This window comes from Neopelma chrysocephalum, unplaced genomic scaffold (genome assembly GCF_003984885.1).
Source record: "Neopelma chrysocephalum unplaced genomic scaffold, ASM398488v2 Primary Assembly neopelma1_66, whole genome shotgun sequence".
Taxonomy (NCBI): Eukaryota; Metazoa; Chordata; class Aves; order Passeriformes; family Pipridae; genus Neopelma; species Neopelma chrysocephalum.
This window is the reverse complement of record NW_020897725.1, coordinates 8926336-8939762: the sequence shown is the minus strand read 5'-3', so window position 1 is coordinate 8939762 and position 13427 is coordinate 8926336. Positions and strand designations below refer to the sequence as shown.

The 13427-nt window shown below is 37.7% G+C and overlaps 1 protein-coding gene across 2 annotated transcripts in view; it reads left to right on the top strand.

Annotated features, from left to right (window-relative positions):
• ADCY8 (adenylate cyclase 8) overlaps positions 1-13427 on the top strand; it is a 126250-nt gene that overhangs the window by 36957 nt on the left and 75866 nt on the right. The window lies entirely within an intron of this gene.

Sequence of the window (13427 nt, the reverse complement as noted above, 5' to 3'; positions counted from 1 at the left end):
GCTCACTGTCCACAGAAAACATCTTCAAGTGCAAGTTCAGCTTTTATGCCAACTTCAATTTATTCACTTTCTGCATGGGAAGGAAAAGGATGAAGTGCAGACCTGGATGATGGAAAAGACTTTATGTTGCCTGGCTGGTCCAGGGAAACATGTCTCCAGTTTTTAGGTGACTCAGTTTCCAGTGTTCATGTTTCCAAAAGTCTATACAATAAAACTCCTACATATTTTTACCTCCTTCCTCCCCCATCACCATTTGCTCTCAACAAGACTTTTAAACAAAATTTTCACAAGTATTTCAGAAAGTCAGGACTTTCAGTCGTATTTTCAGATCATCAAGGATCTGATTTTTTTTATTGTTGTTTTTTTGCTTTTAAGCACCTGGGGTTGCTAAAAGTACATATTAGCATTTTCAATTACAATGAAATTTCTAACTCTAATTACTCTATTATTAAAGTGAACTGTAGTGTGGCTACAAAGGAGAATTACTCCAGCAGTCATTGTTAATGATGTTTATGCACTTAACTGTATGGTATTATCTGTGTGACACCATGTGGAAATTCCAGCACTCTGTGAAATCGAGGGAACATCTGTGTCTACTTATTTCCCAATTTTCATTACACAATTAGAATTTTGGTGAAGATCTAAAACATTTCAGAGCTTGACATACTAAAAGGAGATCCGACTGCTGATGAGTACCAGAAAGACTGTATAATCAAAAGATAGAAATATCAGAGAAGCAAGCTGCAGAAGATAGCAAAAATGTGTTGTAAAAACAATCTCAGTTTAGCAGTTATTGATAAAATAATGACTTCAAATATTTTCTAATGATTGTAGTTAGCTGCTTGTGCATGAGTTGTATTTGTATCAACCAACCAAATACAGCAGCCATAAAATGTCTTCCAATTTTGTATTCTACACATTGCAATTATAAATAAAAAACAAACATGAGGTTGTCAGTTTTCATAAGTCCAGTTTATTCCAATAATATCATAACTCCACTACCTGTTTGAAATTTTGGGTCAATATTTTCATTTGATATCTATGTACTTAAAAATGTTGACAACCAGTGCTATACTTTGTTAATAACCACTTCAAAGACAATGTCTTCCTTTTTACCTTGATTTTGCTCAAGGACACAGCAGGTAATTCTGCTTTCATCATATCTGGGCAACGAAAATAGAAACTAACTCACTTTTGTAATTAGCTACTGAAAACCTTTCAAAAACAATGCACATATAAGTTCCCTCATTGTGAGAATACTGTGAAATTGCTTTAATGAAGAGCAGGAACCTGCACTAAATTTCTTTTTCATTTCTATTTCTCCTGATACAAAATCCCTAAGTTTTAGATGTTAAATCCATGACATGTTAAATCCAGACACATATTGAATGTTGATGACTTTATGAAGCATTACATTTATAATATATGCCTGATGTCCTAACCTGCTCTTTCTCCAACCTCTACTTGAAATTTGTTTAACATTTTAAACCCTGAAATACTACCATTTAATTATAAAGATCTCAGATAACTGTGAGACTCCTTTTTCCTCCCCCACATATACATATGCCAGGCTATACATATCTGAAAACTATTATTGTGCAAGGAGGTTAATATTTGACTAACTGAAGCTGGAAATGGAGGCTTAAAAGGACTAGACAGGGAAAATCACAGAAATTAAATGGCTAAATTTATTAAAGCTAGAAGGCTATAAAAATCAGTCCAGCCCTTATCCCTTATCTTGTAATAAGATTGCAACATTGCAGGACAGCTATTCAAAGAAAAGTCATTTTATTCATAATTAAGAAACTTCTATGTCATGGCCACACTTCTACTCTCAGTCCAAGACCTCTCCAAGACTAATAAAGCCTGGATAAAGCAATATGGATGGGAGATTGCTTTCAAGCTAAGTGAAGTTGTTCAACTGTATGGTAGTAACATAAATAACCTGTGCTCTGAACTAATGTTCAGAAAAACACAACATATAGCCTCTCTGAAACATTTTATTTGCATTATTTCTGGTAAATTTAGAGCACCTAATAGCATCCTATGAAAGAAGGATCTTTGCAGTTGTTTGAGATGAGAGGAGAAATCAGTCCATATCTGTTTGATGTTTATATTCATCCTCTGGAGAGGTGTTCATACTTGTTCTCAGTGTAGCAGGTTATGCATCATTCATGAAAAGAAAACCCTACCTGGTGTACAGAGCACACCAGCAAAGCTGCACTGCCCCTGCTGTGCTAAGGTATTGGGGGGAAGTAAACTCAAACCAGAAAGAAATTCTTCGGTTTTCAAGTCCTGAAAAACCAAATAAAGAAAATTATTCTATTTTAACAGTAAATTTGTGCAGTTTCAGTGGAGTTACCTAGTGCTAAAAGGTACTACCACCACGATGCATTAGTATTTTTAACTATACTGTTTAAATCCCTCTCCAACGCAGTCTTTAGCAAGCAGACTCTTTTCTCTGCAGACACAATCTCAAGTTTTACCAAGAAAAGGTCCTCTTATATGGAAATAAAGCTCCTTCTTAGTGGCTTCCTTAAGCCTTATGAAAATATTCCTGCACATCTAACACACTGGCAGAGGAAATGGAGCTGAAGGCTGGAGGAAGGAGGAAGGAGCAAGGAAAGATGGTGGGGGACAAGCACTGTCTGTCTCCAGTCTTGCAAGGAGTACTCAGGTGAGAAGGTCCAGGCTGGTATCATACCTGACGCACTGGGCTTCTGGGGATGCTCCCTATCAAGGTGGGATGAAGATGAGCATCTGCAAGTATTAATTATGGGTTTGGTCAGATCAGTGGGGAGCAAGAAGAAAAAACTTTTCTACATTAAATAGTCTAATGAGAAGAGTCCTCTAAGACAATACCCTAGCAGACAATTCCTCCCTGCAAGTCCTGGCACTGGTTTACTAATTTCTTTCTCCTGGGGGATTCCAAAAATCCAGTTAAAACTCATTTTGAAAGTTGAAACAGTTTGGATATTGTTTTATTCGATTTCCATAAAGGATTAGAGCTCAACACTTGAAAGAACATTTGTCCAAGTGCGAAGGGGGTTGTTTTGTTTTCTAGGTATGAGCACACATTCTATTTTTCTAGTGAGTATGAGAGCTGTAAAATGAGAAGACAGCCCTTAGTCTTCAGAACAATCTGCTGTTGGCATATTTAGTCTCTCCTGCATGTTATCTTTGGAAAAACTGTAATCCTGTCTTAATCTCTTTTTCCATTAGAAAGCTGTTCTGTTTGACCATTTGTTTCCTTCTACTTCTACTTCCAGAGGACTTTTTTTCACACTTCTGCAACAATCTCTATTATTTTAAGGGCTTTAAGAAGATCTCTGCAGATTGATGAAGTCTGGTTTGTTTTGGGCTATTTGTTGTTTGTTTTTTGGTTTTGTTTGTTTTTTTTTTTTTTTGGTAAAGCAGCTTACATGTTATGTAGGGTTTATCAAGCTCTTACAAATCTAGAATTTAATCAACCACCAGTACTTTGCAAACTCTAAAATAAGAGCAGATTGGACTGGGATTGGAAGGGACACTTTAAGAGGGCTAAACACCATAAAGTCTTTTAAAAATATATATAAATATATATAAAAATATATATATTACTGGTGGTAAGAATATCCCTCTAAATTGGTATGAAGATAAAGTTCAGGTTTAGTTTAAAAAATAAAAAAATAATATGAACTTTAGAGAGTACAAGTTCATTCTTTGTAAAAGTAATTTAAAATGCTTCATATTTAAAAATTATTATCAGAATAACTGAGCCTCTATTTTTAAAGAGCAAAAAATAAACTCACCAAAAAAATCTGTGTAAGCCTATGGTTAGATATTGCGTTTTATTCAGCTTTTTTTCTTTATAGGAATGAATCTGTTGAGTGTCAGATTGTCTGAAATTTTGCAGTTATCCAGACTTTCATCTTAGTGCCTTTTGCTAAAGAACCATGATACCCGTAGAAATTTTTTCTTGATGTTGCTCCTTCAGCACTCAAGAGGATGAAAGTACAACACACTACTTAATACAAGTGAAGGAATATGCAAAGTTTATGTTGTTCTTCACAATCCACATCCATATTATTGTCTAAGTCCATTAACAGACTTTTACTCTTTATTGGTGAGGGGAAGCAATATATACATGCACTTATGCTTTTGTAGGTGCCAGTATGTACAATTGCTGCATCTCGTCTCCAAACAGCCCATTTCTTAACCCATTTGAAGTAAAAACCAAAACATTTTAAATGTCAGATTTTAGATGTTGCATCTTTACATTTGCAGCTGATGTTTCATGTCATCAGAGCATAACCCTCATATTTTGTTTTCAAGTAGAAACCTAAGGTAAAATCAAGATAAAAATTATCCACTGCCTTCTCTCCCATTCCTTGCAAATCTAGGGAAGTCACATGGACTGAATCAGAATAATGAGATTTACAGCTGATGCTAGAGAGATGGGAATCAGATCCTGAACTGCAATTTCTGCAGGGAAAAATAATCCCAGAGTATCAGAACTTCAGGCATGGGAGCTTTCCCTGGAAGAGTATCAGAACTTCAGGCATGGGAGCTTTCCCTGGAAGAAATTGGTGAGAAGGAAACCTTTGTTTCCCCTTCCTAGTAGATGGATTTTGGATTTTGGATTTACTAAGGATAAAACTCCTTTTCGAAAATGCGTGTGGTACTTTGATTTCCAAACCAGTCTGTTCAAATGCCATGCTGGTTGACAGTGAATGGGACTGACTGGATTTTGGTGGCCTGTGCCTCCTGTGTTTTTAGCTTCTTGCTGCAAAGGGAGGTCTCTAATAAAAAAAAGCCATTATCACAGATGTCACTGACTATTGACCCTTGCTGATGTGTCAGGGAAATGAACAAAGATGAAATGAGTAAGGGGACTGAAAGAGTTTCAACCCCCTACAGTGATAAGACACTTCTGCCAGCTGGGCTGCCCTACAGTCATCTCTGCTTAATAAAGAACTGCAGGCTCCAAATTCATCAGGTTAGTGATGTCCTGAGCTCTGGATATACTTACTCATTTTCAGATCATCTTTCTTTCTAGTTCAGGACTGTTAGGGTACTAAGGAACTTTCCTTAGTGCCCTGAAAGGACCGTAGGAGGACTCTCAAATTAATATCCTTACAAGATGTGTAATTAACAGAAAGACTCTGTGATCCAGATAATGGTTTTAAATTATCTGACCATAAACAGTACCAATTCCAAGGTAGACAGAGTCAAGTTACTGATGCCATTTATGAGATCATTTAAGGTAAGATAAAATAGTTATCTTAACATTTATAAACAGGCTGATGGTCTTTCACATAATCAGTGTTCAAGTGCACATCTACAAGCTTATTAAAAGGGGTTTGATTTTCAGAAAGTGACTATTGCTCCCACCTACAGAAAGGAAGTTTTATCCAGCTTGTGCTATTTTGTACTGGAATCTTGTAAGTCTCTGACAATGTATATGTCTTATTTTGACCAGAATAAATGATCGTGTAGCTCTTTTTCATCTTGTTGTTCTGCAGTAATTTAGTGATATAAAGCTGAACAATAAATGGCATGAGAGCTTTCTTTCTGACATTTTCCATGTCAGTAGCTCCAATAACTTGAGAAATGTGTATTTTGCTGAAGTTGTATAGTAATTTTTGAAACAGGAAAAAAAAGGGTCACAAAATGGAACAAGAGACATCTAAATGAATTGAAAATAAAAACAGTGAAGAATAATTAAATGAAGATTTAACAGCAGAAAAGTCAAAGCAGTTCTAGAGAAGTGAAAGTGTACACAAAAACAGCACAACAGGCATTAAAGTCAGATGAGGCCATTCTGATATTTTAGAAGAAATTTGAATTGTAGGAGCTGTTTTGTTCTTATTTTCTATTCCAGTAAAACAAGGAAAAACTCAAGATTATACCTCTATGCAATCAGTTCCCAGCAGTTTTTTCTATCTTTCTCCTGTTCTTTAGCCACGTCCTTGGCCTTCCCATGCAAACTAACTGAAATTTATGGAAGCCAATACCCTAGAAGGCAGTAAAAAACTTTTTATCGAGATATGTGTCTTATTTCCATATAAATCCTTTTCTTCCAGATATTTGTCTCCTCTAAAATTGTTTAATAAAGAATAAATAACAAAAAGTCATCATAATATTTGGAAAAAACAAAATTACAAAACTATAAAATTTTCCTTTCCATGTATTAGATATGTCTAATTGATTACTGTGGGGCTGCAGAGTATCACTTGTAAGCATTCAGCTCAGGAGTCCTCAGCGTAAGTAGGACATGGACCTCTTCAAGCAAGTCTGGAGGAGAGTCATGAAGATGATCAGAGGGCTGGGTCACCTCTGCTATGAAGACAGGCTGAGACATTTGAGATAGTTCAGCCTGGGGAAGAAAACGCTCCAGGGAGACCCTACATTACCTTCCAGTACCTAAAAGGGCTACAAGAGAGATGGAGAGGGACTTTTGACAAGGGCATGTAGTGATAAGACAAGGAGAATAGCTTCAAGCTGACAGAGAGTAGGTTGAGATTAGGTATTAGGAATAAAATCATTACTGTGAGGTTGGTAAAGCACTGGAATAGGTTGGCCAGAGAAGTTGTGGATGCCTCATCTCCGGAAGTGTTCAAAACCAGGTTGGATGGGGCTTTGAACAACCTGGTCTAGTGGAAGGTGTTCATTTAAGATCATCCAGTCTTTAAGATCCCTTTCAACTCAAACCGTTACATGATTCTATGATAAATGGTCATGTCTACAAGACAGGGTGGTAATACAAATTGTTTTGTAATTCCTGCTTTTTACCACAGGTCTTTATGGGATAGTTGGGTTTCACAATGAAGTGTAAGTCTAACATGCTCTTCATTCAAGAGGTAAAAAATCATGTTAGGATCCAGAGGATGTGGAATTATTAACAGTTTCATGTACTCAATACAGAAACTTAATTTGATAGTATTTGAGACCTGTAGTTCTTATTGCCTAAGTTAAAGACAGCTCAAATAACAAAGTACTGTCAGAAGATTGTCTCATGACGTAGCCTAGCAGAGCAAACACCTGGACACTGCTGTCAAGGAACACAAGCATCTTGCAGCTCTTATCTCCAGGCACGTCCTCCCACCCACTCTTGTGCTGCTGTCGCAGTGCTGCTCATGTGGCCTTATGATGAGCTGATTCATTGCACCTGTTCCATATATTGTAATCACTGGCTACAGTTAGCATCATGATCAACTGAGCTACTTTTTAGATTGTTTTTGTAAATATTTTTTGTAAATATTTTGTAGAGGAATGAATTTTTTTAAGTTAAAATATACACACAGAAGCAGTAGTCAGTATCATGCCAAAAAAAATGACAGGGAGGGTTGTTCCACTGCTTCCCAGCATGCTACAGGATCAGCTAAGTATTTATGAAGTCAAAATGATACTGGGAAAAAAACCAAACTAGTAGCCTTGGAATCAGGCTTCTACTTTTCAGGGGTTCCAGGGCAAGCAGGCACTAAGATTGTGATATCCTCACAGAGCCAACTGGCTGATAAAATAGGCACCTTCTTTTACACCTGGAAATAGACTGTTAGTCATCAAGCCCTGTCAAGATTTTGTAAAGTGCCTTCAGGTACTTGAATTTTCAAACCATTCACCATCCAACCGAAGCAAAAGACCAACAGTACCTTGCAGTCCTTCCCTTCAGCATCTGCTGTTCTGGATATCAGTATTGAGGAAACAATTGGATAACATGTCCTTCCTAGAAGTGTGTGGAAAAAGTTTTTTCCTTCTTGCATTACCATGAACTCTGCAACACTTTCCAGTAAATAACTGATTATAAAAAGTCATGACTCTCATAAACACTGGGTTATCAGTTTGGATGAGGCTCTAACTATGTTTCATAGCCAATAGCTAAACAAAAGGAGAGTCCAAGAACTCCTGTGTGATCTGGCCCTGTTTCTCCTTGGAAACAGCAGATGCCTAAATGGAACATGCAGCCAAGGATGGGATGACTTGGAATGGTAATTGCCTGAATTAAAATAAAACAAAGTTGATACGGCTCATATCACACATTGCAGCAGTAAGTAGTAAAAGCTAACAGGCAGCCTTATAACTCCCCAAGTCTGAATGTATTATATATTGCAGTTAGGCTCCATATTTTTTAATTAATTCTCATTGTCTTGGTAACAAACAAAAAGGAACAGCTGCAAATAGGCTGTCCATTGTGCACTAAGTAAGAACAAAGGAATTTGTCTTTAAAGCTGTTCATCATAATGAGAAGTGCTAATTCCCATTTTCTTGAGTGGCATTTACAATAATTACATCTATCCCAAACATTGCCATGTTTTCAGTAGAAAACAACACCATTTTTTATCTACTTCCTTTAAATGTAATAAAAGCTCATGTGCTCCAGAAAGGCTAAAAACCACTGCTCTCAATGGTCCCCTTCATATGCTATAAAGTTCAATGTTTAAGACAATAAAATCTCTGTGGTATTAATTGTAAATATTGTTAAAGACAAGCTTGATGGTTCTGGAACAATGATTCTTAAAAATCAAGATGGAAACGTGGAAGAGCCTCTGTCAAGTTAAACATTTCTGGGGTATACCCAACTCCAGTTTTAGACTAGTGTCTGGGGAACAGCCATTAGCTACTTGTTTCCCAACCCAAAGATATCCTCCCACAAACATATACGTGTATTCACCCATTTGATGGCATGTGTAGAAGAGGAAGAACAGAACCTAAACTGACCTGTCAATCAGGAGGGGCTTTTCATCCCTTGGCAAAGCCAACCTCAATAAAGATGTTGTAAAACAAAGGAAAATCTGTACCATCTAAGGGGAGCTGGTGCAGGGAGCTTATGCTGACAGCAGACCTTGTAGGGAAACCTTGGGGAGTTTGACCTTCCTCTTAGCAATCTCCTGCAGATCCCAAATTGCTTGTTGATATTTTGTGCTTGTTGGTCTTTTGTTCTCTCTGATCAGTCCCAGTGGAAAGGTCTCCAGTTTTTATTCACAAGATGGAGATCTGGCGCACTGGCTAATTGCCTCTTCTCAAAAACTGTTGCAAAGGTCAGTATTTATTTATCAGGGACATGTCCCACTTCTCCATGAATGTGCCTTCCTATGTTTGTGGGTTGTAAACACTGTTGATACTCCCTGATTTCAGTGCAAGTGACACAAGGGATTGGTGCCTGCAGACCACAGCGAAGACGTTCAACAAAGAATGACTATTGCAGATGCATAAAACAAAAAATGAGCCTTAGAGACAGTATCAATGTTATATTACAGTTGTGGGACTTTAAATAGATGCGTGTGACTCATGAAGTTCATTTATCACTTCAGGATTTGTCTCACTGTTCCTAAATTTTCCTGGAGGGATAAGTTTGGGTAGGAGTCAGCTCCATATTTAGACACCTCCTAAATTAGTGACTACACACTCTTTACACCTATGAGGTCCTACTACCGTCAGCTGAGATCTAGTCAATGCAGACAACAGAACCCAGAGAGATGTGTAGGGACACCAAAGGAGTCATCTACATATGGTCTGTTGAGTATCTCTCCAGATTCATTGAATAAAATGGAACTTTGGCCATACCTACATTGTAGTCACCAAAAATCAGGTGTCTGAATTCAGACCTGAATCCTACCAACAATTTGTTACATATAGCGATTTCTACTGGTCTTTATTCTTTACCTTAGTTATTCTTCAGGTTAAAGGTTCTTTTTTCATTTATTTACTCTAAACTCTGACTGCTCCATCTTAAAGACTAGGGCTGATACATGTCATGAATGGTTATTAGGATAATAGTTCACCAGCTCTTTTCTGGCATCCTTTTGTTGTTATCTTCTTTATTCTCTGTCTTTTCTCTTGAACAAATATATCTCCATTTCTTTTGAAACTACTTACTGCTACTGCTGTTCACCTTTGAACCACTTAGCCGATTGCTCAACTAGCAAGCTTTCAATAGAACTGGGTAATGTAGTTCCCCTCACCCTAGAGTTCATGACACTTCTTTATTCTTCTCTGAAATAGAAAAGATATTTTTTCTCATGCCTTTCCCTCCAGCTCTGACAATGCCTTCCAGGAGAGATTGACTAGAAATGTGAGGACTCTTTGATCATGCAAATAGTAAGATACAGAAGACTATAAAAAAAATTGCAGTTTTTTTTTCTCTGGGATTTGCTACTACTCTTTTACACATGACCTCCATTCATTTGTGCTGTTCTTCTGTGCCACAGTATCTAAATCTGTGAAATGGGAACAATAATATTTAATGAGTTTAAAGGGGAGTTACGTGGCAAGGATCATTATATAAAGGGAACAGTGACCTGACTCTCATTCTTTAGTAACCAAAAATATTTTTTAACTGCTGGATTGAAGCAAAGTGATGTGAAAGGCCTGTGAAGAGGGACATATCTTGGTCCACAGAACACTAACATCAGCTGTAGGAAAAGAAAGGATGGAAGTGATCCACACTAGAGCCCATCTCTCAGCTTCCAATTTGAGGAAGGGCCCTGGTTCAGCATCCCTTTCACATTGTCAGTGTGATGTGGTGTAAGAGCAGCTTGGGACAGCAAGAGACCGCTGATGCCCACAGAGGGAAAAGTTTTCTGTCCTTTGAATGTTTCACTACCAAAGAATTGATTGGTGGCTGAAGTGCCATATAAAAATATATATAGACACACTCACACATACACAATTCAATGTTATTTTTCTTGTAGTGCTCCTCCACAGCATTACACAGATAATGCAGAATAGTGACATGAGCTGTGTGTGCACCTTCACTTGTGATGCAACGAAGGCTCATCACATGTTGCAGCGCTAATGGAGGAGGGCTGCTGCAGGGGCATACTAATTAACCTCAGTTTTATGGGTCATTGCTAGATCTTATGTGCAGACAAGAACGTTTAACTTACCTTAATGAGTAGCATGAAGGTTAGGCTATCAAATGTGCTGGGCACATTTTTCTTGGCTTAGTGAACATGTGTCAAGTCAACTATGTTTTATTTTAAATAAACGTTCTGGAGGCATTGCTTAATACCTTCTTGAGTGAATGCAAATAAGGAACAGAAGATTTTCCTATTAGGAAAAAAAAAGAACATTCTCCATTTAAGCTATGTATCTATGGAGAAATTACCTTTTTTTATGTTCTCTTATCACAGATTTCATAAACAGTTCAATAATAACCAGGATTTCTGTTTGCTTTCTTTTATCTCCTTTTCATTTTGAGTTTGTGTTCCTATTTGTCTTCTTGCATGGATAAGGTAGGAAATAACATATTGCTTTTTACAGTGAAAAAATATATATTATTCTGAATATATCTTCACAAGAAGTCATCAAACACTTTAATAATACAACTCCCTGAAAGACTGATCTGATTTGTTCAGAGGGTGGATTTATTTCATATGGTCATATTGAGCTATGTATCTTAATAGTGAAGGAATAAGAGAATATATAGCCTAAGTACCTTCTCTAATAGGAGGCTTAAGGACAAAAAATATAAAAAATATTTCTGGTTCATAGAATATCAATCAGCAGCTCTTCCCAAACATGTCATCTTCAGATGCCATGGGACATTTGCTTATGAGTGAAGCTACCTTAGGGCGAGATGTTTCTGTGAAAACTTGCTTTTGCAGGAGTATAAAGGACCTCCTGAGGGACTGGTTTTCTTCTTGCTATTGCAAGCATCACATCCAGTGTTTACACATCAGAAGAGTAAAGGATAGAGGAATTCCCAGGTGAAAAGGGCAGAAGAAAGTCAAGACAATGCAGATATGCTAAAATTAGCACCACCTTGTACGGGGAAAAGGAAAGTCTGAGTTAGGCTTTTTAGCAGAATAAAGGATGAGCTCACTGTGTTATAGCTCACCATCTGCTCTATGTCAGCCATTGCTACCTCACATCATTTTTTGTCTCTCCCTTCCAAAGACAACACTTGATTTAGTAAAGGTTTCTGGAACAAGTGTATTAGAGATCAGTAGATTCTCAGATTTCTCATCTTCTGCGTTAGCCTGTTATGCAGGCAGGAGCACAGGAGAAAGCCGCCATCTCAGAATGGAGCTTAATACACCTCTGCTCCAGTTAAGCAATTAGCAGCATGTGTTTTCCTTTCTTAAGCAAATGTACAGTTCACCTCAGCTGGGGCTGCCATCCAGACAAATGGAGGTGTTTATCCACAACGTGTTTCCATTGCAGCTGAGGATTGTTTACTAACTACTGACTAAGACCACTCGGAGTGAGAATTCTTCATGAGCTACACTGTAAAAATTGTGAGTTAGGAATGATATCACCTCCTATGAATCCTAGGGAGACATTCCTCCATTTTTTCCAGATGTTTCATGTATGGCTACATTTCTTGTATGACATTGAATCCTGCTGGCATAAAAATCATTATTTTCATGATTGTTTTGCATATCTCTCTCATTCCACCCATCATCCCTCTTTGATCTGTCTTGTTCTCTCTGACCAACGTCAAGAAGGGACATAACCCACAACCTGGATAAGATGAGGTTATTTCATATCCTCTTAATATCAAGTTGCCCCACAAAAAACTCAATATCAGTCTCTCTGACAGCAAGCAGAGAAGGGGAGAGGAGAGAAGAGGAGGGGAGGGTAGAGTGTTGTCCAAACATATCTTGAACTCTGTCAGTCTTGGTGCTGTGACCACTTCCTTGGGGAACCTATTGCAGTGTCCAACTACCCTCTGGCTGAAAAACGTTTTCCTAATATCCAACCTAAACCTCCCCTGAGACAGCTTCATGCCCTTCCCTGTAAGTGCATTTTCCACAGTAGTATTACTAAACTGCTTTGAAAACACAGGAAGATATTCACACTGCACTGTATTTCCTCTGTTGGCGTTACCTGGGAGAACTTTACTCATCTGTGTCATCTGCGGTTTCCATATGTGTCTGATTCGGAGGTTCATGTCTGGCTTTCCCTAGACATATCCTATTCCCTGAAATGTCGCCTGAAATTTGGTGATAAGTAGCTTACAGAACTTATGTTCTCTTCTTTAGTTCACTAAGATTTCACTATTTGCAATCTTGTAAAGCAAAAGAACCAGTTCGGTGAAAAACTGTTAGCTTTGCCTCAGAGTAATTTGGGGAGATATGTTCCAATACTGGACAAATCTGGCTAATTAAAAGAAAAAAAAAGAGACTGAGGGTAAGGGGACATGATCACGATATTTTAGTACAAAAAGATTATTACAGAGAAAGCAGCAATCAATAATTATCCATAGCCACTTTGAAAGGATTAAAAGAAAGCTTAATTTGCAGAGAAACAGATTTGGGTTGGATACTTGCAAAATCTGTCAATACCGTCAAACTGATGAGCTACTGAAACAGGGACATTCTAAAATCTCTCAGGCAATGATCTAGGGTTTTCATGAAAGACTGATTATCTTCTGAAGGCTTTCCTGGCTCTTCTTACATATGATTGGTTAGCGCATGGTACTAATAACACCAAGGTCACGG